The sequence below is a fragment of the Pinus tabuliformis genome, chromosome Q (genome assembly GCF_031772625.1).
Source record: "Pinus tabuliformis cultivar Carrire ecotype Pingquan chromosome Q, CPIR1, whole genome shotgun sequence".
Lineage (NCBI taxonomy): Eukaryota > Viridiplantae > Streptophyta > Pinopsida > Pinales > Pinaceae > Pinus > Pinus tabuliformis.
In genome coordinates this window covers 226,985,973-227,008,552 of record NC_142296.1, presented here as the reverse complement: position 1 = coordinate 227,008,552, position 22,580 = coordinate 226,985,973, and the positions used below count along the sequence as shown (strand labels likewise).

Below are 22,580 nucleotides of genomic sequence, written 5' to 3'. Positions count from 1 at the left end.
CAATACTATCAGTTGGGGGGGGAATACATTCATATTCATATCTTTCCATGTCCATAACATATTCAAGAGCTCACATACTTCCAACATATATTAATTATTACATTGCTATTATGAGCATACAATGGCTTTTGAAAAAGTGCTTAAAGGATAAATTGGATACAAACAAAATCATGATTGTCACACAAGAACCAACCATCATGCAATCCAATAAAGATATACTTTGCAACAATAATCAAAATATCATTATGCAAAGTTCAAAGATCAAAATAGAAGGCAACAAAAAAAAATAAAAATGGTTGTAACACAAGAACCAACCATGTTGCAATTCAAGTAAAACACTTTGCAGAAATATGAAGTTATCAAATGATATCATGCAAAGTTAAGCCAAAGCTCAAGGATCAAAAGAGTCAATGTAATATATGTTGCATGAGGACATGCAATAGCTTCAGTTGGGGGGTATGTTGAGTCTTGAAAATGTCATTCATTTGCATTACACTTTCGCTATTATGTCCATTATATCACCTCCATTTCACCTCCATTTCACTACTATGTCACCACATTCATCCCACTTTCATTATCATTGGGCTACCTTTATGTTTTTCCAATATTTATTATTTCTAAGCCTTTTAAGTGAATTTGTGGTTAAACATTAGAAAATAATGTGCATATGCTTATACCTAACAAATGGGTTGAGTTTGTTGACATGTGTAGGTTGAAAGGAGACTTCTAGAAGACCCTTATGTGGCACTCTAAGGCCAAATTCGAATTTGGTTGGAAAGAATCATGGGATCATGAGGATATGTGTCACATCTCCTAATTGTATTGTAACTCTAAAAGACATGTGTCTTATCAGTTCCTATTTTGATTAGGACTCTAGAGGTAGAGGGAGAGATTCATGGATTATCATTAATGAGATGGCTCTCATCTTTTTGTATAAATAGGAGATCTCTCTCCTTCATTAGTTAGTCTCTCTTTAGTCTTTCCTTTAGTCTTTTCTTATTCCTTTTAGTTTGTTAGTCCCATGGCTTTTGAAAGCTTTGGAGAGTTTTGTTGTACTTTGCACTTTTGAAGAAATTGAATAAAGCTTTGATGTTCTCAACATGGAAGGAGATGTGAAGTAGATGTCATGGAGCATATTAGGATGTAAGTAGATTAGATTTCATTTTGTAAATATTGCTTTGTAGAATGTAAGGTAGATTAGATTTTCATTCATGCAATTTTAAGTATGCTTTGATTTCATAGGTAGAAGGGGGCCCCTACCTTGTACAGTTTGAATTATTGCATTTTATTTTTTCCCGGGATTGTGTGTGTTGTATTTGCTTTAATATCTAATGGTAGTTGCAGTTGTCTTATTCATAGTGCTGTCCTTTTTACTTTGTTTTTATAGCTGATTTTTAATCTTATTTCTCAAAGAGCTGCTAACACATGAATGATCTTCTATCATAAATTGCTATCTTTTAAGATCAGAATACCACTAACTTGCAGCTGGCTTTGAGTGCTTTTTAGACTATTCTTTCACTGCTTTCTAATCATACTTTGCATAGTACATATGGCTGAAGTAGAGAGTTAGAAAGAGCAAAACGTTATCACTAGTCTTTAAAGTAGATTTTCTCATTTTTAATCACTTTTCTAATTCAACTTAAGCTACTTTCTTTCCGTGCTTTACACAGTACATGTGTTTGAAGCAGCGAGTTAGAGAGAGATAATCTTTATCTTTGGTTTTAAAAGTGATTTTCTTATTTTCTTTTATTTGCAGCAATATGAATAGAGACTAATGCCATTAGAATGTGGTCATTTACTTTCAAGTCATTTCAAGTTCTTTGCTTTCAGTTTCATTTCAAGTTATTTCTTTCAAGCTCTTTCTTTGCAAGTTTAAAGTTTGATTACTTTCTAGACTTATTTCTAACTACTTCCTAATCGTGCTTTACACAGCACATGTGTTTGAAGCAGAGTTTTAGGAAGAGTTGAACATTATAACTGGTCTTTAAAGTGGTTTTTCTTACTTGTCACCTTAGAGCTTGACTACTTTTTGGACTTATTTCTGACTACTTCTTAATCGTGCTTTACACAGCACATGTGTTTGAAGCAGAGTTTTAGGAAGAGTTGAACATAAACTATAAAACAACGAAGTAAGAGAAAGGTTAACTAAGCACATATAGTGCACCACACTTCATCAGTTTACGATACCCGGATTGATAATTTATGTAGAGCAATTTAAGACATTAAATTGACTAAACATTTTGGCGCCGTTGCCGGGGAAGTGTAATTAGGAGACCTTATTTCTTACATCTGGAAAAAAAATTAATAATCCTTGAGTATGCTCTCCTCTTGCACTTTGTGTGATCTGGAGGATCAGAAAAAGGATTGTTAAGTAAAAAAAGACAAAATAATAATTCTTGAGTATGCTCTCCTCCTGCACTCTGTGTGATCTGGAGGATCAGAAAAAGAATTGTTAAAAAATAAAAAAATAGGAGACAAAATAAACTTCATCACTTCAATTGATTCAATAAAAAAAAAAAAATGAAAAAATAAAACTCAAGTGCTTTGATAGGTTCAAATTGTCCAAAATTGTCTGGTTATGCTTTGTAGTGGTCTTCAAAACACTGTATCTTGTTCAAATAAGGTTTTGCAACTTAGTTGCAGAAACTTCCCTGATCTCGCAGCTATCTGACAATCCCGCAGCTGTTTCAAGGTTTAACAAGTTACAGGCATCTAATAAAAAAAACCGACCACATGGGCATCTCCAGAATTGTCCCGACATGGATCCTATCCTAGTCACCCAGCTCAGATCGATGAAAAACCAGCCTAGGACCTCAGTCAAAGTCATGTTTTTAGCATGTTTTTCTTGAAGTATTTGCTGCCTGAAATTGAAAATCATTAATCATTTTTATAAAATTTTACAATTTCAGAGAAGAAAAAAAAAAGAGAAAAGCAATCTATGACTGTCTCCAATCCTAGTTTTCATTGTGGCTTCAATAAAAAAAATAAAAAATCTGCCTCCTTGATCAAGCTTTAACCTGAAATAAGCCTGCAACATAAAAAAAATGCACTGTATATGTGAGAAAAAAAAGGGGAATCGAATGTTAAAATGATTAGGTAACAATGAGGAAGTGAATGCAAACTTGTAGAATCCATGGGGCCTCGGCATTTCTTTATAGAGGCTGAAATTTATTTCAGGTGTTGAGCTCCTTGTTTTAAGATCAAATCATGCATTTTTGGAGATAACACTCCAAGTCTCTAAAGCTAAATTCCATCCCCTGTCTTTCTAATCCATAATCAAATCTGCAGACAAGGTGTCTTGTGCATAAGAGAGTAATGTTGACTGTTGCATAGGAAAGGAAGGAACTCCAAAGAAATCAAGACAGTGCAATTGCAAAAATTCCCGCTCCCTGAAATTGTATTGTGAATACTTCGCATCTGGGAAATACTGTGATGGATGAAACTGTGAGAAGAGAAGCTGTTGATGTAATACTTGAGCGTAATCCTATCTTTTGAGCTGTGGGTATTCAGGGAAGCCTTCTGTGACTCCATACAGGCCGAATGCAAATTCATGAAAGGCAGAGCAGTAAAAATTGTTAACTCAGAAAAAAAACGTAATAACAGAAAAAAACGTCAAACTTCACACCTTCGATTCTTCCAAACAGAGACGAATTTCAAAAAATTAAAACATGGGTTTTTTCCCTAGGTGGGTTAATTAGAAAACCCAGAAAAAGTTTGAGAAGATTCATGGCGGCCTGGGAGAAATCTACGGTTCTTCGGAGTGTGTTTTTGAGTGCCGCGTGAGAAAAAAAAAAACAGAGTTTTAATTCAATAAACAACAGTAATTTAATGCAGCAGACAAATCAAATTAGGAGTCATCTATCATACGACCATACATCCACGTATCTTCCAAACCTATCAGTCCTTAGGCATCACGATTTTGGAATTCAATTGCGGCTGTTCTTCGTACTTAGGTGACGTAACCTAATGTACTACGTCTCCACTCACGCAGCCAATTGTAATTTCGAAGCCGAGATCTAAGGACATAGCCGTTGTTTGTTCATTAACCCTTCTACCCTCTTACGCTCATATCATTTCACTCCCATTTCCACTCGCATGTTTCATTCCATATACGCTGTTACCACACTCTGTTATGCCGTGCTCACTACGCTGCCATTCACCATACTCTGTTTTTTTCCCTCTCCGCTAATTCGAAACACCAGTAGAGGTCTGTTACGGCTACATTCAAAGTTGAACCCATAATCCTTGGTGCTTAAGGTCGTAAATTCACTGTGTAAGGCCATTTTAAAGCTGTGTTCCAGAACAGAGTTGTGAAAAACCCTTGTTAAAGCCGTGTTCTGAAACCAAAGCCGTGAATTGACTGTTGATATATGTTGGTGCAGCATGTTGTAAAACAAAAAAAAAAAACTATTATGCAGCACAGCGTAGCCTAAGCTCCCATCAATATTTGGTTCAGTCATTACTACAACACCATACGTTGACTGATAGCATTCATTTAAACTGATGATCAGGAATTCACTCATAGATAATAGGCTATCTGTGTTACTCACTAGGCAGTGATTTTGTGTGCTACATAAGTCTAGTAAACTGAAAAATATGGAGAATATTAGTATGAATGAGCTACATACCATACACCTCACATGCTTTGTTGAAAAATCGTCAAACTCAAGTGATTTATTTGAAGCAAAAGTCAAATCAGTTAATTGCAGCTCAAACAAAGCTTGGCAAAGCTTAACCGTGTTAGTTGTCTTGAAGGGGCACATTTTTTTCTCTTCCACGTACACAGCCACTCCATTTCACAGTATTTTTTACACTCTGCAATCCCGCAGCCATTTAGCGATCCCGCAGCCATTTAGTGATCCCGCAGCTGTTTTGTTAAACTCTAGGTTGTAGGTGTCATCAGGCAAAATAGGTCACATGGGTAGCTAGGGAAATGTCAGTACATGGATGGTGTCCTATTCATTCGGTCAAATTTGCTGAAAAAGACCCCGGTCAAAGGGAAGTCAAATTGGGTGTTATAACAAAGTCGCCACACTGAGTCGCCACACTAAGTCGCTACATGTCAAGAAAAAATAATAATTTTGAATCAATGAAATGAACAAGTTATTTTCTCACTTTTCTGAAGGTATTGATTAATTTTGGACTGATAATGAAATTGAATGGCTAACTTTTTATTCAAGATTTTTAGCTACAGAGCTGTTCCTCAATTCCGCAGCCAGAAAAACCTCATTGTTCAAATCAGCCTATCTTTCTCATACAAAATCAGATTTTGATGATTTAAGTACCATTGGAAAGATCTCAACAAGATCTATACAATGAGAAATATATCATTAGAGTTTGAAATGGCAAATAATGAAATAAATTGCTGAAAAGAAGCAACATCAACTTGAGGCACTAATTCCAAAGCAGGTATAAATTCTTTTGATTTTTCCTTTGAGAACTTGTTTCATTAATACAAATTCCTAGTTTTGTGTGTAAATATCATAACTAGAGAGATTGGCCACCTCTCTCCTTTGATAATCTTACATTCCATTGCAGAAGAAGTATTAGTTTTTTTTGCAGGTTCCAGGAGGAAGGACAAATGACTACAAGGGAATGATGTCTCTCAAAGAGACCAATTTGTTTCATAAGAGGATGATCAGCAACAAAGAGGAAATATGCTGATGCAAAATCAGATCCAAACACTTGAAAAACTTTCAGATACTATTGTCTCCATCACATCCATCCATCACATCCATACTTCATAATAAACCATTCACCTCATTCCACTCCATATTTTCCATTTTTATTCACATACACTTTCCATTTCTTTTTGTCCATTCATAACCCACCAATAAAAGCAAAAGGCTCATTCACATGCTTATTGCCATTGTTATTTCTGTTCTCCATTGCCATTTTCCATGTTCACTTTCCATTCCTTGTCATTTTCATTCCGCAAATAAGCCCTGCTTCAATGCAAATTATTGAGTCCATAGTCCTTTGAGTCTAAGTTCTTTGTAAAAACACCTTGAGACTTGCATGCCTTAATGGCAAGTCCTCATGCTGACAAACAATGGGAATACATTAATGTTCCTTGTTCGTTAGATCTTCTAGGTGACTCGACATCAGCAAATTCATTCGTACCTAGCAAGATGTGTTTGGGCATCTTGACTCTCATTGTCATCAATGGTGAGAGTTCTCATGTTGACTAGTGGCATCCATTAATGGCCACTAAGCCAACAATTTCCTACTATGTTCGACATCAGAACATCTTTTCACATAGTAGGAATTGTGCCAATAAGTTTTGAAGACATGAAGACTATTATTTTCAGCATTTTGGAGCAGATTCAGCAAGTTTTAGTAGAAGCAATAAAAAGCCATCTTATCTCTCTATCCATGACTCCTCTTGTTCAGCCACTTGAAGAAGAATGTGATCAGAAGTTTTCAGCCACCACACACATACAACTCATCCATTCCAAAGGGTAAGTGAAGGTACGGCATTTTCTAACTTTTAACCATAGAATTCTATAAAAAAAGCTAGAATGATACTTGTTGGAAAAACATTTCTCTTCCTCATTTCATAAAATTGCCAATACTATTAGTTGGGGGGGAATACATTCATATTCATATCTTTCCATGTCCATAACATATTCAAGAGCTCACATACTTCCAACATATATTAATTATTACATTGCTATTATGAGCATACAATGGCTTTTGAAAAAGTGCTTAAAGGATAAATTGGATACAAACAAAATCATGGTTGTCACACAAGAACCAACCATCATGCAATCCAATAAAGATATACTTTGCAACAATAATCAAAATATCATTATGCAAAGTTCAAAGATCAAAATAGAAGGCAACCAAAAAAAAAAAAATGGTTGTAACACAAGAACCAACCATGTTGCAATTCAAGTAAAACACTTTGCAGAAATATGAAGTTATCAAATGATATCATGCAAAGTTAAGCCAAAGCTCAAGGATCAAAAGAGTCAATGTAATATATGTTGCATGAGGACATGCAATAGCTTCAGTTGGGGGGTATGTTGAGTCTTGAAAATGTCATTCATTTGCATTACACTTTCGCTATTATGTCCATTATATCACCTCCATTTCACCTCCATTTCACTACTATGTCACCACATTCATCCCACTTTCATTATCATTGGGCTACCTTTATGTTTTTCCAATATTTATTATTTCTAAGCCTTTTAAGTGAATTTGTGGTTAAACATTAGAAAATAATGTGCATATGCTTATACCTAACAAATGGGTTGAGTTTGTTGACATGTGTAGGTTGAAAGGAGACTTCTAGAAGACCCTTATGTGGCACTCTAAGGCCAAATTCGAATTTGGTTGGAAAGAATCATGGGATCATGAGGATATGTGTCACATCTCCTAATTGTATTGTAACTCTAAAAGACATGTGTCTTATCAGTTCCTATTTTGATTAGGACTCTAGAGGTAGAGGGAGAGATTCATGGATTATCATTAATGAGATGGCTCTCATCTTTTTGTATAAATAGGAGATCTCTCTCCTTCATTAGTTAGTCTCTCTTTAGTCTTTCCTTTAGTCTTTTCTTATTCCTTTTAGTTTGTTAGTCCCATGGCTTTTGAAAGCTTTGGAGAGTTTTGTTGTACTTTGCACTTTTGAAGAAATTGAATAAAGCTTTGATGTTCTCAACATGGAAGGAGATGTGAAGTAGATGTCATGGAGCATATTAGGATGTAAGTAGATTAGATTTCATTTTGTAAATATTGCTTTGTAGAATGTAAGGTAGATTAGATTTTCATTCATGCAATTTTAAGTATGCTTTGATTTCATAGGTAGAAGGGGGCCCCTACCTTGTACAGTTTGAATTATTGCATTTTATTTTCTCCCGGGATTGTGTGTGTTGTATTTGCTTTAATATCTAATGGTAGTTGCAGTTGTCTTATTCATAGTGCTGCCCTTTTTACTTTGTTTTTATAGCTGATTTTTAATCTTATTTCTCAAAGAGCTGCTAACACATGAATGATCTTCTATCATAAATTGCTATCTTTTAAGATCAGAATACCACTAACTTGCAGCTGGCTTTGAGTGCTTTTTAGACTATTCTTTCACTGCTTTCTAATCATACTTTGCATAGTACATATGGCTGAAGTAGAGAGTTAGAAAGAGCAAAACGTTATCACTAGTCTTTAAAGTAGATTTTCTCATTTTTAATCACTTTTCTAATTCAACTTAAGCTACTTTCTTTCCATGCTTTACACAGTACATGTGTTTGAAGCAGCGAGTTAGAGAGAGATAATCTTTATCTTTGGTTTTAAAAGTGATTTTCTTATTTTCTTTTATTTGCAGCAATATGAATAGAGACTAATGCCATTAGAATGTGGTCATTTACTTTCAAGTCATTTCAAGTTCTTTGCTTTCAGTTTCATTTCAAGTTATTTCTTTCAAGCTCTTTCTTTGCAAGTTTAAAGTTTGATTACTTTCTAGACTTATTTCTAACTACTTCCTAATCGTGCTTTACACAGCACATGTGTTTGAAGCAGAGTTTTAGGAAGATTTGAACATTATAACTGGTCTTTAAAGTGGTTTTTCTTACTTGTCACCTTAGAGCTTGACTACTTTTTGGACTTATTTCTGACTACTTCTTAATCGTGCTTTACACAGCACATGTGTTTGAAGCAGAGTTTTAGGAAGAGTTGAACATAAACTATAAAACAACGAAGTAAGAGAAAGATTAACTAAGCACATATAGTGCACCACACTTCATCAGTTTACGATACCCGGATTGATAATTTATGTAGAGCAATTTAAGACATTAAATTGACTAAGAAAATTTTATCAACATGTTTATGTCACCCAAGTGGATAGTTTCTTCAAGAAATGACTATTTTTTGCCATAATTCAAATTCATGTATGTAAAAGAAGTGCTACAAAGAACATACAACATTAAAATCCATACAAATCATTCTTGTTTGGTGTTATGTATATTTTTGCACTAACCTCTTTTTACAACATTGCTTTGGCAAAAATTACTCATTTTGTCCTCTTTCTTAAAATACTTACCATTCCTCTTTGGCACCATCACCATTAGTGCACAACCTAGCGTAAGGGATGATTGAATGAGCCCATTGTTCAACAAACTTTTGCATTGAATTGGTGTCTCTACACTTTGGAATTTTTTCAACCCTTGCATGCTAACATCACAAAGAGAAACCTCTTGCTGCAAAGATCTTTCATGTGAAGTTTCTTTCTCCTTGAAGGGCGATTCTTTTACAACCTAAAATACTTCATCACTCTGATGAACTGAAACAACCAAATAAGAATTGACACTGGCATTACATGCAACAACATTTTCATAAACAATATCATCATTTAGCTTGAACTTGAGAAGTACTAAACTTTTACTTGAATTCACTAATCTTTTTGCCTCCCCTACATTAACCAAATAAATGTTTAGCTTTTTGCAATGGGCTCTCACTTTGTACTCCACACCATCCTTGAACAAGTGATACTTTTTATCATGGTGGTAAAATAATACTTTCCGGTCATACAAATATGGACTACACAACACCACACCTGAAATATCAAGTGGTACCACATCTAACTCTACTTCGTCAACAAAATTTGTAGTGATTGCAAACTTAAACAAATATTTTCATGTAACCTGTAAACGTGTGTCTCTTGTTATCCATCCCAAAGGGTATGGTTTATGGTGAGGTACAGTTTCAAGATTCAATCTGTTGACTAAGTCTTCAGAGATTAGATTCGCTTGTGACCCACTATCGAAGAGTGTGTCAATCTTGGTGTGTTTAGATATGATCCGTAACATGAAATAACTCAATTCATCTATTTTCATTTGGAGTAGTAGTAGTGTTATAGTTTTGTGCACTAGTGCTTGCAATATATTGTTTTCCTTTGATTCCCATGATAATGCTTTTGTTTTCATCACTTGATTCAGAACCTAAATCTTCTTGAGTGATAGCAGTAGTTTTTTGTTTCCCTTTATTGTTGAACTTATTTGGTCTCATTTCTAGATGCAATTTCCAGTAGTGGGCTTCATCATGCCCCTCTCTATGATTTTCTCCCCTTCTTTCTTCTTTCCCTTCCATTTTCCTCATTTCTCTTTCTCCTTAGGTGGCTTTTTATTACTATCCTCTTCATAAGTGTTCTTTTTTCTAGATTTAAGGTGCATGTCTTGCACACATACTTCGTCCAAATTAGTTGGATTGAACATAAGAATAGTGTGTTTCAAATAGGATTGTAAACCCCTAATATATTTCAGCAGTGTATCTTGAGAATTCAAATTCACTTCTAATAACAAAGCTCTTTTTCTAAATTCTTGTGTATAATCTTGGACTATTTTACCTTTAAGCTGCATAAAGTTCTATCAACTCATAACGGATTTTTGCATATAGGCTAGAGGATAAAACTGTGTTTTAATTGCATAAACAAATTCAACCCAAGTAATGGATATCTTACCATGGATTCTCATTTCCTCTTGACTCTTTGCTTCCCACCAAACTAGTGCAACTCCTTGTAGCCTCAGTGAAGCAATCTGGATCTTTATGTCGTCTTCTTGAAGGTTTTGAATTCTGCAATATACCTCCAACTGTCAAATCCAATTGTCAAACTTTTCTACATTCACTTCTCCATTGTACATAGGAAGTTCGAATTTTATGTCCAATTTCAATAATGGAGTTTTTCCTTTTGGGGTTTTGGAATGAGTATGGGCAGTTGCAGTGGTGGTAGTGGAAGATGATGCTGTGTGAGATGGTGAAGATGATGAGGAAGATGATGAGGATGGTGGAGATGGAGGTGGATTTCCACCATTCCCTTTAGAATCCTTATTCTCATCTTTTTTATCCCCTGAGCATCCTTCTCCATGTGGAGGTTTAGAACTCTCTCCAACCATTCTAGTGTTCATCTCTTCATAGAGGACTTTAACCATCTCAGTCAAAATGTAGAAGTATTTCTTGAATTATTCCTCTTCTGAAGAGGGACCTTCAGGCTCTCTTTCTCCAAACATAATGGCTATGGATTCAGGTTCAGAAATTTGTACTAATTATACTTCTTCAATATTAGTTGAAGGCCAAACTTGAGGAGCTTCAAGTGCAGTTGTAATTGAAACTTTGGGTGTTGGAGATTATGGCCTTGTGGCTCTCCTTCTTCTAGGAATTACCTCAGGATTTGCAACCAATAGCTTCCTTTCTCCTCTCTACAAATTTAACCTTGTAAGCATCACAATTTTGCAACCATTAAAACCCTGATTGCACAAACTCAAGCAATCAAGCAATTCAACCTTGAGCTCTGATACCAACTTGATCTGTATTTTTGTGATTAGTTTTGTTGTGCTAATAACAATTACATATTAATAAACATGTGCTTGCTTCTTGCTTTTTGAGCTGAGATTTCCTTACTTGTTGGTGCTTACAAACAAGTAAATTTCCTTAAGTTAAACAAGATATTCATGAGAAAAATAACTTCAGAAACTAATAATTAACGACAAACATGTACAGTACAACAAACCATCAATGTGACACATTAACATAGTGTTTTTATAAAGGAGTTCACCCCTCATGGGCTATATCTCCTTAGTCCAGCTTCCATGGCTTAGGCCTTTGTATTAGCTCAATGTGGAAAAAAAGTTGTTTACAAAGCTTTATGGCTCCTGATACCTGCACCAATGTGTTCAAAATGTCCAAATTAGCTAAGAACGCTTCTTTCTGATCTCAATTTGTTCGAAAATTAAGTAAGTTATGCCTCTTTCAATTTTTCCTAGGAAACCTCTGCTAAATCTGGAGAGACTCCAGTTAAGTCCGCCAAAACTAGTAGTTTCCGCCTAATTTGGCAGGCCTCCAAAATTACTGCCATCTTAAACTTGGGTTAATTAAGGCTAAACCTGGATTAATGGTGCACTAATCGCGGTTAATGCTAGCGCTGGCCCTTGGTCATGTGGTTTGTGGTCGCATGGAGAGGGGGTTGGCTCCCTCCTCTACCCATCGGCCAACAAGCTATAGCATAAACTATGGTGCGGTGGCTCTCCATACAAGCACGTGGGTTGATGTTTGTTCGTATTTCCTTAAAGTAGGAGGGGGAAGTCATGGGTTCAAACCCGCCCTCCCCCCATCGCAATTTTTTAATACAATAAATGCACCACTGAAACTTTGACTTATGCCCATTTAAATATAATATATAGTTAATAAAAACTATATAATATAAATAATACTATATATAATATATAATAATATTTAACCCGGATGCGGGTGTTAGCACATGCAATTAATGAAATGCCCTTCCGTCCAGACACCTGGCCTGACAGAAGGCAGGAGGGAGATCATCTGGTACGCATGATCGACGTTGATATTTGGTTCAAAGCAAGTGACTTAAAGTTGGCTCAGTCTCGGAATACGCTGCAATTCAATGCGCGCATGGCTCCTATGTCCTGGTTCGAGCTCATCAGCATGGAACGCCTTCATTCGCCCGCTGCGGCAATTGCCTTTGCTCTTTATATTATTATGATGTCTCAGTTCTCTCATCAAGTCTCTCCTGTTGTTTTAGTGGCTTGGCTCCAACACAGTTTGGACTCCAGTAGTTCCCCTGTCTCGTCGGGTTTCCTCTGTCTCAGCCGTTATCTCAGTTCTTCTGGCTCTGTTGCAATGCCTCGCAGTCGAGGTATTCCGCGGCGGGGGGGTCGGTCCGGTATCAGAGTTAGCCCCTCTTCTTCAGAGCCCCATCAAATTATCCCAATTGCCTTAGTTCTGCCCTCTTCTCCGCAGTCAGACTAGGAGAGATCCATTCCAAACAGTTCCTACCAGACTTCCAGATTTGTTTTCCAGAGTCAGCTCAACAGACCGACGGTTACTGTGAATTTTTCTATGTTTGTTTCTGAGGAGGAAAGCCACCACCCCAGCTCGACACCTCCGGCTTCCTCCAATTCCCAGGATGACAGCGTCCTGCTCGGAGATATGACGGGGCTGGTCTTTCATGCGAACTGCATCAATGAGGGAGCCCCTGCTCAGAATGTGCCTCAGCAACCAGCTCCTGCCAAGGAAGACGACAACGTTTGTGAGCCATCTCAACGCCCAACTGGACACTTACATCTGGTCACAGATTCAGTTGGAGAGCCGTTGCTGGACGATGAAGGGTTTGCTACCTGGGTTGCATCTCCATGCCCGGCGAAGGAGGAAAGGCGAGCTTCTCCAAGTCAGGCAGACTGATTCTCCTCTGGGTGCACGCTCTGTTTTTTGACTCTGTGTCTATGGTTTTACAGTCTAATTCTCGTGTTTGTTTTAGTCTTAGGCTTCAGATGGTAGTCTTAGATAATTCAGACTTCTTTTTCTGTTATAAAGTCAGCCATGATAGAAGACACTGTATTTTTGAAATTACTGAAGGGCGGAAGAACCATAGTCTGGATATTTTTTGTCAGTATGTCAGGGACTGTAATCAACTTCTTGAGCTCTGCATTGTAAATCCAGTGAACAGGATAATCAGTAAAGTCCCTGAGTTTGTGTTCGAGGTTTGGCGTCGGCCTCGTTTGAGGCTCTGAACTTTGTACATATTTTTTCACTTTTTAATAGAATAGTATTTACCGAGAAAAAGAAAAAAATATTTAAACAAAAATAAATTTGAATTCCACCTTAGAGGCCAATTAGGAAATTTCCCTTGCACACAACCACATTAGCGAATCTGGAGGTGACTCTTGTCATAGCCCCATTGGGCGAAAACTAAAGAAGATTCCCCTTGTTGACTGGACTACTGACTGGATTGCTATGTCATCATTTTGTCCCATTCTGCAATTTTTTTTAACTATTTAGGAAAATGAACAACAAGCCTTTTCTCCTTCATCCAGACTATGTTTTCGACGAAACGAATTGCGTTGTGATCGTCTTGATGAGGCGGATGAAACCATACAGTTTTAGAGCCAATAAAAGAACTTTGAATTTTGAGCTATATATATATATATATATATATCTCTATATATATACTTTTTATGTTTAACTATTAGAGAGCCGACATTTATTTATTATTACAAATATATATGTGTGTGTGTGTGTGTGGAATATCTCAATAGCCCAATCTCAATAGGTGGAAATATCTAAGATATTATATTCTATCTATGGTATGGTTTGTTTAACAATATAATTTCATTACTACGCTCTTTTGCTGGAATTTCTATCTAAAGCTCTGAATGCACAAGGTATATTCTAAATTTTAGTCTCAAAATATTTATGTCATTTATGCTGGGTCCTATTTAAAAATCAATTTAATTATTATTATGTATAAACACAGTGTAAATTTAAGATATAAATAGGGTTAGGAACACTAAAAAAAGAGGCCCGGTAAATAAATAAAAATATAAATAAACTAGTGGTATGATAAATAAATAAAACCTCTTTTTATACTTACTTCATATGTATGGTAAATAATAAAAAAAAAATTATTGAACGGAGAGGCTCATTATATACCTAAACATTACACAAAGCTGTAGATCACCACTACCCTCCCCATCCATAATACTCCAGTAAAAAATATCCAAATCAAGTGTATAAGTGTGCAATAAATCCTAATTGCGATCTGTAGATCACCACTACCCTCCCCATCCATAATACTCCAGTGAAAAAATCCAAATCAAGTGTATAAGTGTGTATATACCTAAAAATTACACAAATCTGTAGATCACCACTACCCTCCCTGTCACGCCCCCAAGCCTACGGTAGTCTTTCAACCGTGCCGGCGAGGTGCGGCACCACCGAACGCTTTCTTTTTAACAATACTCACGTTTATGGACTACGCCTACTTCAACATAAACTTAGTTAACTTGTGTTCTTATAACCGAATAAATGTTATCTTTTATACTTCATTAAAGAACATTCTCATTCATCAATCATCAACAATAAACCGAGAGCAATACACAATATGAAGGGAGGGGCAACTCCCCGAACAGTCTGCCCAACAATGTTATTTATATCAAGAATACCAGATTTTACAACAAGTGTGCCAAGCTTCACACTTAACCAATATTCTTACAAAAGACAGGCCACCTGCCTTTTACAACGTTTCATGCACCCTTGTCCAAGAGAGAGTGCTCACCCGAGCCACTCAACCTCTTTACAAAAACCTGCATAAAACCGAGTACAAAAACCTCCTCAACCGTGACAACCCTTCACATAAACCAACCTAAAACATGCGAGATCTTCTTAACTCTTATGCGCATGAGGTATGCGCATATCCTCAAGACTTCGCACTTTTTCCTTGTCCTTATGCGAAGGTATCCAAGTGGAGTTCGATGCTTTATGAGCTCCCATGCATATCTTATATATATTCCTTCGAATGTGATATTACATGGTGTTAATCCATGGCCGACCTCATATTCTTTGTCGTATGCTCTACATACTTTATTACATGTCGGCTTTGATTTATACTTTATTGTTTTATTATTCCATGTATATATACCTTTCGTATTACATAAGTGTTTGTCGTATGTGCTCCATTATTCACATATCCCCTTTACATGTGGCTTATTATATTATATTTTATTCACATATGCATATAATATAATATGTTCATATCGCATATAATATGTTCATATTATTTTCATATAATATGCATATAAACTCCCATATACGCTCAAGTGTACTAACACTTAGCCATTTTTGCACACACTCCTTATCGTCGCATTTCGTCACATTTAACGCGTATGATCTTCGCACCAACGTCGCATATCGTTCGCCCGCTCATCGTGCACGGAGCGCCTACTCGTCGCGTTAACCGCCGGCTCGTCGTGCACCCCTGCCCGAGTCGCGAAGGCCTTACACTCCCCATCCATAATACTCCAGTAAAAAATATCCAAATCAAGTGTATAAGTGTACTATAAATCCTAATTGCGATAACAGGCTCTCGATCCGAATATTGTGGCCATGCGAGACTTGTTATTGTAAAAGCCATAGTCTAACTGGGAGAGGAATGACTCAGAAAGTTATGGAAATTTTGGTTATACTCAACGAAAATCTGACAAGGATTTTTGTAAATCCAAGTTATAGTTGTTAAATTTCAAATTTTAGGGGTGTTAGATGTTTTTGATGGTACTGAACCCATTTCCACCATAAAAACATGATTCAAACACTATCTCTACAAGATTTTTTGAATTTTTTTTTTCCAGATTGTAACCACTTTTACCTTCAAAACAATTTGTGAACCTCATTAAACGACTCCATTCTGAAATTCTAATGTAGATTGAACTTGGATATAGAAAAACTTCTTGATTTTGTACGATTGCTGTTACCACCGGCGTCTTTGATCATCTGAATTTTTTCATTTCTTAATTGAATTATCCTATTACCCTGTGATATTTATTGATCTTTCCCTGAGAGAGAGCACGAATGAATATCGAGTAAAGAAAAACAAAGAAGATTTAAGAAGGCAAGTATCACATAAACAATGATACATGCAATTAAGAAGGCAAATATTACTACATCAATGATGCATGGCATGGGGCATTCCGAGAATTGAACTCGGATTCTCGCACATCAAGCATAGGGCATTCCGAGAATTGAACTCAGATTCTAGCACATCAAGCATAGGGCATTCCGAAAATTGCTCAAGGGTATTCCGAGAATTAAACTCGGGACCTCTCGCACCCTAAACATAGAGGAGGCATTCCGAGAATTGAACTGGGGGCTTCTCACATCCTAAGTATAAGGGCATTCTGAAAATTGCTTATGGGTATTCCGAGAATTGAACTCGGGAGCAGGCAAATATTACTGCATCAATGATAGAAAATTGAACTCGGGACCTCTTGCATTCACCGAACAGAATGAGGAATTCACCAAACAGAATGAGGAGTTCGGAGAATTGAACTCTCCGAACAGAATGACCTCTTGCATTCACCGAACAGAATGAGGAGTCGCATTCACCGAATAGAATGAGGAATTCGCCAAACAGAATAAGGAGTTAGGAGAATTGAACGCTCCGAACAGAATTCGGAAAATTGAACTCTCCGAACAGAATGAGAAGTTCAGTGGAATTCCAAGAAGTGAGTTGGAATTCACCAAACAGAATGAGGAGTTCGGTGGAATACCAAGAAGTGAGTTGGAGTTCACCAAACAGAATGAGGAGTTCGGCGGAATACCAAGAAGTGAGTTGGAATTCACCAAACAGAATGAGGAGTTCGGAAAATTGAACTCTCCGAACAGAATGAGGAGTTCGGTGGCATTCCAAGAAGTGGAACTCAGTAAAAGAGGAAAGTGTGAACAGACTGAGAACTCAGTAAAAGAGGAAAGCGTGAACAGAATGAGAAATTCACCAAAGAGAATGAGGAAGGCATTCCAAGAAGTGAACTCAGTAAAAGAGGAAAGTGGGAAGAGAATGAGGAATTCACCAAACCCAGTAAAAGAGGAAAGTGTGAACAGAATGAGAAATTCACCAAAGAGAATGAGGAAGGCATTCGAAGAAGTGAAAACAGAATTAGGAGTTCGGTGGCATTCCAAGAAGTGAACTCAGTAAAAGAGGAAATTGTGTCAGAAGTGGGATTTGAACCCACGCCCTCAATCGAGGACCAGAACTTGAGTCTGGCGCCTTAGACCACTCGGCCATCCTGACATCATATTTATGTTGAGAGTGGGATTTGAACCCACGCCCTTTCGGACCAGAACCTTAATCTGGCGCCTTAGACCAACTCGGCCATCTCAACTGCTGTTTCATAATTGGTGGTGACGATTACTAGATCCGAGTCATAACGGACCCAGTCCAACAATATGACGCACCTCCATATTCCAAAACACGATGAAAAAATTGAGGATTGCAATTCCGATGCGGATAATTGGAGAGCAAAGAAAAGGGAGGAAAATCCAACAAAATTCATTCTTCACCATCACATCGCCATCGTATTGAAATGGAGATTGATTTAAAATTAGGGTTTTAATAAGAGTCACGGGAATTGATGATAGCGAGCTGGTTACTTCACATGGGATCGTATCATAAAGGATTGGTGCGGCCCTTTGCCCATGTTTTGGGATGCAGATGATATTGGTCTTCCAATAGATCTAGACCTACATCTTCTATGGTTCGATCTATTTTCCTCTCTCTAGCAGGGGGCATCCAACGATCCACCAATAAAGACCATCTGATCTGGTCCCTTCCTTTCTTTGTCTCACATGCAAATGTAAAGGACATTTACTCTGATCTCATTTCTGCAAACATTTCATCCAATCGGCCCTTCCCTGTCTTCTGGTGGAAGCTTGGCTGCCCCCTCAAGTTTATTTTATTCTCCTGGTTGGTGCTCTTCAACAAGAATTTAACTTGGGACTCCTTGAGAAGACGCTCATGGCACGGCCCCTGTAGATGTGCTCTCTGCAATATGGACGAGGAGACAAACTACCACCTGTTCTTCAAATGCACTGTCTCTCAACAAATCTGGTATGACCTTGCACAGTTTTTTTCCTTTCAACATCTTAACTTCATCTCTATGGATGCAGCATTTCCCTGGTGGGGGCGACAAAAGACTCTCCGGCCGATTCTTCCCATCACCATCTGGTCACTCTGGAGGTGGCGGAATCAAAAAAATTTTGAGGACTCTTCTTATTCCGCCAAATATGTTCTATCATCTATCACTGCTCTTTATCATCCGATCAGCTGAATGGTTCAATGGTTTTTTGTTTCTTTATGAAAATATTGTGAACATGTTCAAACATGATGGTTATCTCCTCAACTTGGTTTTGAGATGCTGTCTATCGGTAGTTATCAGGAGTCTTTTAAACTCTTTCAGATCTATCTGAACAATATGTTTATATATCCTCAATATATTATCATGATTTTCTTTCTAGAAAAAAAAAATACAATGTCATCATTAATTATAGGATTTTTATTAATTTTAGATGGTGGCTAAGATTGGAGCAAAAATTCCATACACCTATTTCACATGCACACAATTTGCTTTTAGGTTGTTCTCTGTGCGCTGGTCTCCTTGGTCTCTCCAATATCTATTGTTTCTAACATTTTTGTTTTTGGTTTACTTTAATATTAATGTTATAATATTTATCCATAATGTATCTCACATTTATTATCTATTGTTGGTAAGATTTTTGTTTTTGGTGGGCTCTAATAAGTTTCTAATATTATTGGTCTATGATAGGAAAACTTTTCTTAATCTTGTTATTTTTTCAAAGGTGTTTCATGTTTAAGAAGTACTATTTTAAGGATTAATGAGCTTATTTTTGTGAGTTAACATATTGTTTTTTTTTAAGGTTTTTCAAATTATAATTTTGATTTTTTTCATTGTAATTTTGTTTCTGTTTTTGCTTTTTTTCTTTCTTTCTTTCTGGAGTTAGCTAGTTTTTAGTTTTTTAATTATTTTGTATGATTATAAAGATTGTATTGATTATGGTATATTTTATTATTATGGTAGTAATTGTTGTTATGTTTCATGCCTATTATATCAATTTTATGATTTTCATGTTAATTAAGGTTTGTTAAAGCTTCCTAATGCACTCTCATAGTTATATTTTGCATTTAATATGATTAAATTAAATTTGAGTATAATCCATTATTTTTCAAGAAAAGAAGGAAAATTACAATCATTATACATACAATACTAACTTAAAATAAATATGGATAACAAAAGGAAAGATCTTGCCCACTCCTCTTCACTCTTAAAGAGAACATCACAATGTATTGATCATGATAAGCAAGATTACAAAACCTTTAATTCAATGTATAAGGATGCAAGATGCTCATGATCTACGTCTGTCTCAAGGCCATGAAATTGTGCAATCCATGCTTGTAGTATTACTTCATCTGCCTTGGGATCATTCATCATTTCATCTTTAATCATTTATGGAAACCAACGCCACCAATCAGTTGCAAATCCTATAAAACATTTTACCAGATGTGTGGCCACATACCTTGGGGTGATTGATGCATCTTCTGCGTTTTTAGCAATGACCCAATTTATTAACAATTGGATAACAAACCTTATTTCTTCTGTAGTGTGACAACCAAAATTGATGACCGAATGTTCAAGCATGGCTAAGATAATTCTATTGGTCGTATCAATTCCTAAAGATGATAATTCTTTAGGGCGAAAAGAGGATGTTATTAGCATTGTTGTATCAAATTCTGGCTCATTTTTTATGGACATTTCTTTCGGACATTTTTCTTTAACTTGTAGTTGTAAAAGATGTGGCCAATTTCTCATGACAAACACTTATTTCCTTATCCTTGCTAGGATATCTTTTGTCTCTCCAATGTCTCATTCAGGTCTGTTATCTTAGACCTGAAATACTCCTATGGAGTTGTTTTTCTTGTGTTTACTACTACTGCTCTTTGTCTCATATCGAAGGATATCCTTATGAGAAATGTAAGGGTTCCTTTCTGGCCTTCTTACTGCCCTTTTTACTTCATTTATTTTTTCTAACAAAGAGTCTAGCAAATCTAGCCTGGATTCAACTTTTTTCAAAGATGTTCTTAAAACTGTGGTGTCTATAAGGACATGGGACAATATGTCAATTTTATCTGTCATATCTTTTATTTCTTTCTTCAAAGATTATGCATCTTGTTTGATTTGCAACAAGTCTTTGTGCAAATCATCTATATTTTGTCCTGTCAGTGAAGCTTGTAGATTTGAGAAATTTAATAGCTTGCATTCATCTGACATTGACTCTCCTAATGATGAAGATCTTACTAGAAGATATTCTCATTTCCATTTCAAATCATCAACAAACTATTTGAAAGGGACAGTTGGAAAGTTTCTTACCTGTAAATATTACTCTTCTCCACTAGGGAATTTCTTGATTTGGCCTAAGCCTTCTCTTGGAAAAGACATCATGATCAACTGCAATGAAGGAGAGTAAGTTGTTATAGATCTCTTTCCTTGGAGATTATTAAGTTTTTCTTGGAAGATAGGACATCTATTGTTATATAAAAAAATTAGCATTCTCTAAAACTATTAGTTAATTAGGGCATCAGGGATGATCAAAGATCATGCCCATTCACCAAGAGGCACGTAGGGTTGTATTTAAGCTCGAGCCTCTCACTTTGTAAAACATCCTACATTCATACTAATTATATATATATATATATATATATATATATATATATATATATATATATATATATATATATATATATATATATATATATATATATATATATATTGTTGAGTTATTCTACTTCATTTGGTATCAGAGTGGGTTCGTTCTTCCGGCAAAATCACTACACCAAGGTGTCCGCTGCATAGAACATCATCCGTCATTGTAACCCTGTCACCACCCTTGTCTTGTCAGTGTTTCCATCTCCCTTGCATTCATCGCTCTCGGTGCATCCATCACCTATCCCTCTCATCGTCACTCGAGAATTCCCACCATCTCTTCCGACTGTCACACCTTGACAGTCCTATGCCCATGCCGTCTTATACTCCACATCCACATCTCTTCCACGTCTGTCCTCTCTTACGCCACTTGATCCCCCTACCACAACCATCCCATTGTTGTTCGTTGCCAACATTCCATGCCCTACGCCTGTTATTTCCTCTACCATTTTCTGTGAAAACTGATACCTCTGCGACGATTTTTACGCAGACCATCATTCTCAATCACTGCCAAACAGCCAAGCATTCCATCCCTTGACCACAGTGGACCTTTGAACTCTTTTAATCTTGTCATTAATATATGTGTATAGTTATTATAGTATTAATTATTAATTAGTCATATAATTTAAAATTATATAATTAATTAATATTTAATAACTATATAATATAATTAATATTTAATTATATATTTTAATTATTATTTAAAAAAATTAGGTCAATTTAAAAATAAAAGTAAAAAATAAATAAATAAATAAAAATGAAAAATCATGTTGGATAAGTATACTTCGCCACATACCAGATCAATGGTTGCATCAATGTCGATGGAAGATTCAATAAAAAATTGATCGAACTTGAGGCTAAGGTGACCGAACATGGCGACAAAATCTTGACACTACAAGACACAACAAATGGAATAAAGGGTCAGATCAAGGAGAACAAGAATGAATTTAAAAAGGATCAGGTAGACCTTTCAGTTAAGGTGGATCAAGCTATGGTGATGTTGGGTTGTATTTATACCAGCATGAAGATTGCACCCAATCAAATGCCCTAGAATAATGATGCTACTCAACATCTCAATTCTCCAGATTCATCAAAATCATCAGACAAACATGAGAAACCTGAATCTATGAAGACATCTTCTACGATTAATCAAGAAAATAGTAACACGAACTTTCAAAATAAGAATCTTTGGAATCCATTCAACAATATGTCTTTTTCAAATCAATACCCCTTTTTTGCTCCATCTTTAGCGGCATATCAACGAAGAGAAAAAATCGAGCTACCCAAATTCGACGATAACGAAAAATGCAGCGTTGCTTGGCTCAATAAAGCAGAAGAATATTTCGAGATTTACGATATTGACAATGATGACGAAAAGATCAGGCATGCTTCCATGAAAATGGAAGGCAGAGCATATAATTGGTATATGTGGTGGAAGGAGATGACACTTACTATTAGTTGGAGGAAATTTAAAGATGTGTTCTTTAAAAGGTTCCAAGGTGTAAAGGAAGAAGATTTATTCTC

At 36.2% G+C, this 22,580-nt stretch overlaps 2 non-coding genes across 2 annotated transcripts; both read right to left on the bottom strand.

Moving 5' to 3' along the window:
- Positions 1 to 17,488: 17,488 nt before the first annotated feature.
- Positions 17,489 to 17,572, bottom strand: TRNAL-CAA (transfer RNA leucine (anticodon CAA)). Its single transcript has one exon. It is a non-coding gene; the product is annotated as a tRNA-Leu (tRNA).
- Positions 17,573 to 17,582: 10 nt separating this feature from the next.
- TRNAL-AAG (transfer RNA leucine (anticodon AAG)) lies at positions 17,583 to 17,663 on the bottom strand. The gene has a single exon. It is a non-coding gene; the product is annotated as a tRNA-Leu (tRNA).
- Between the last annotated feature and the right edge of the window lie 4,917 nt (positions 17,664 to 22,580).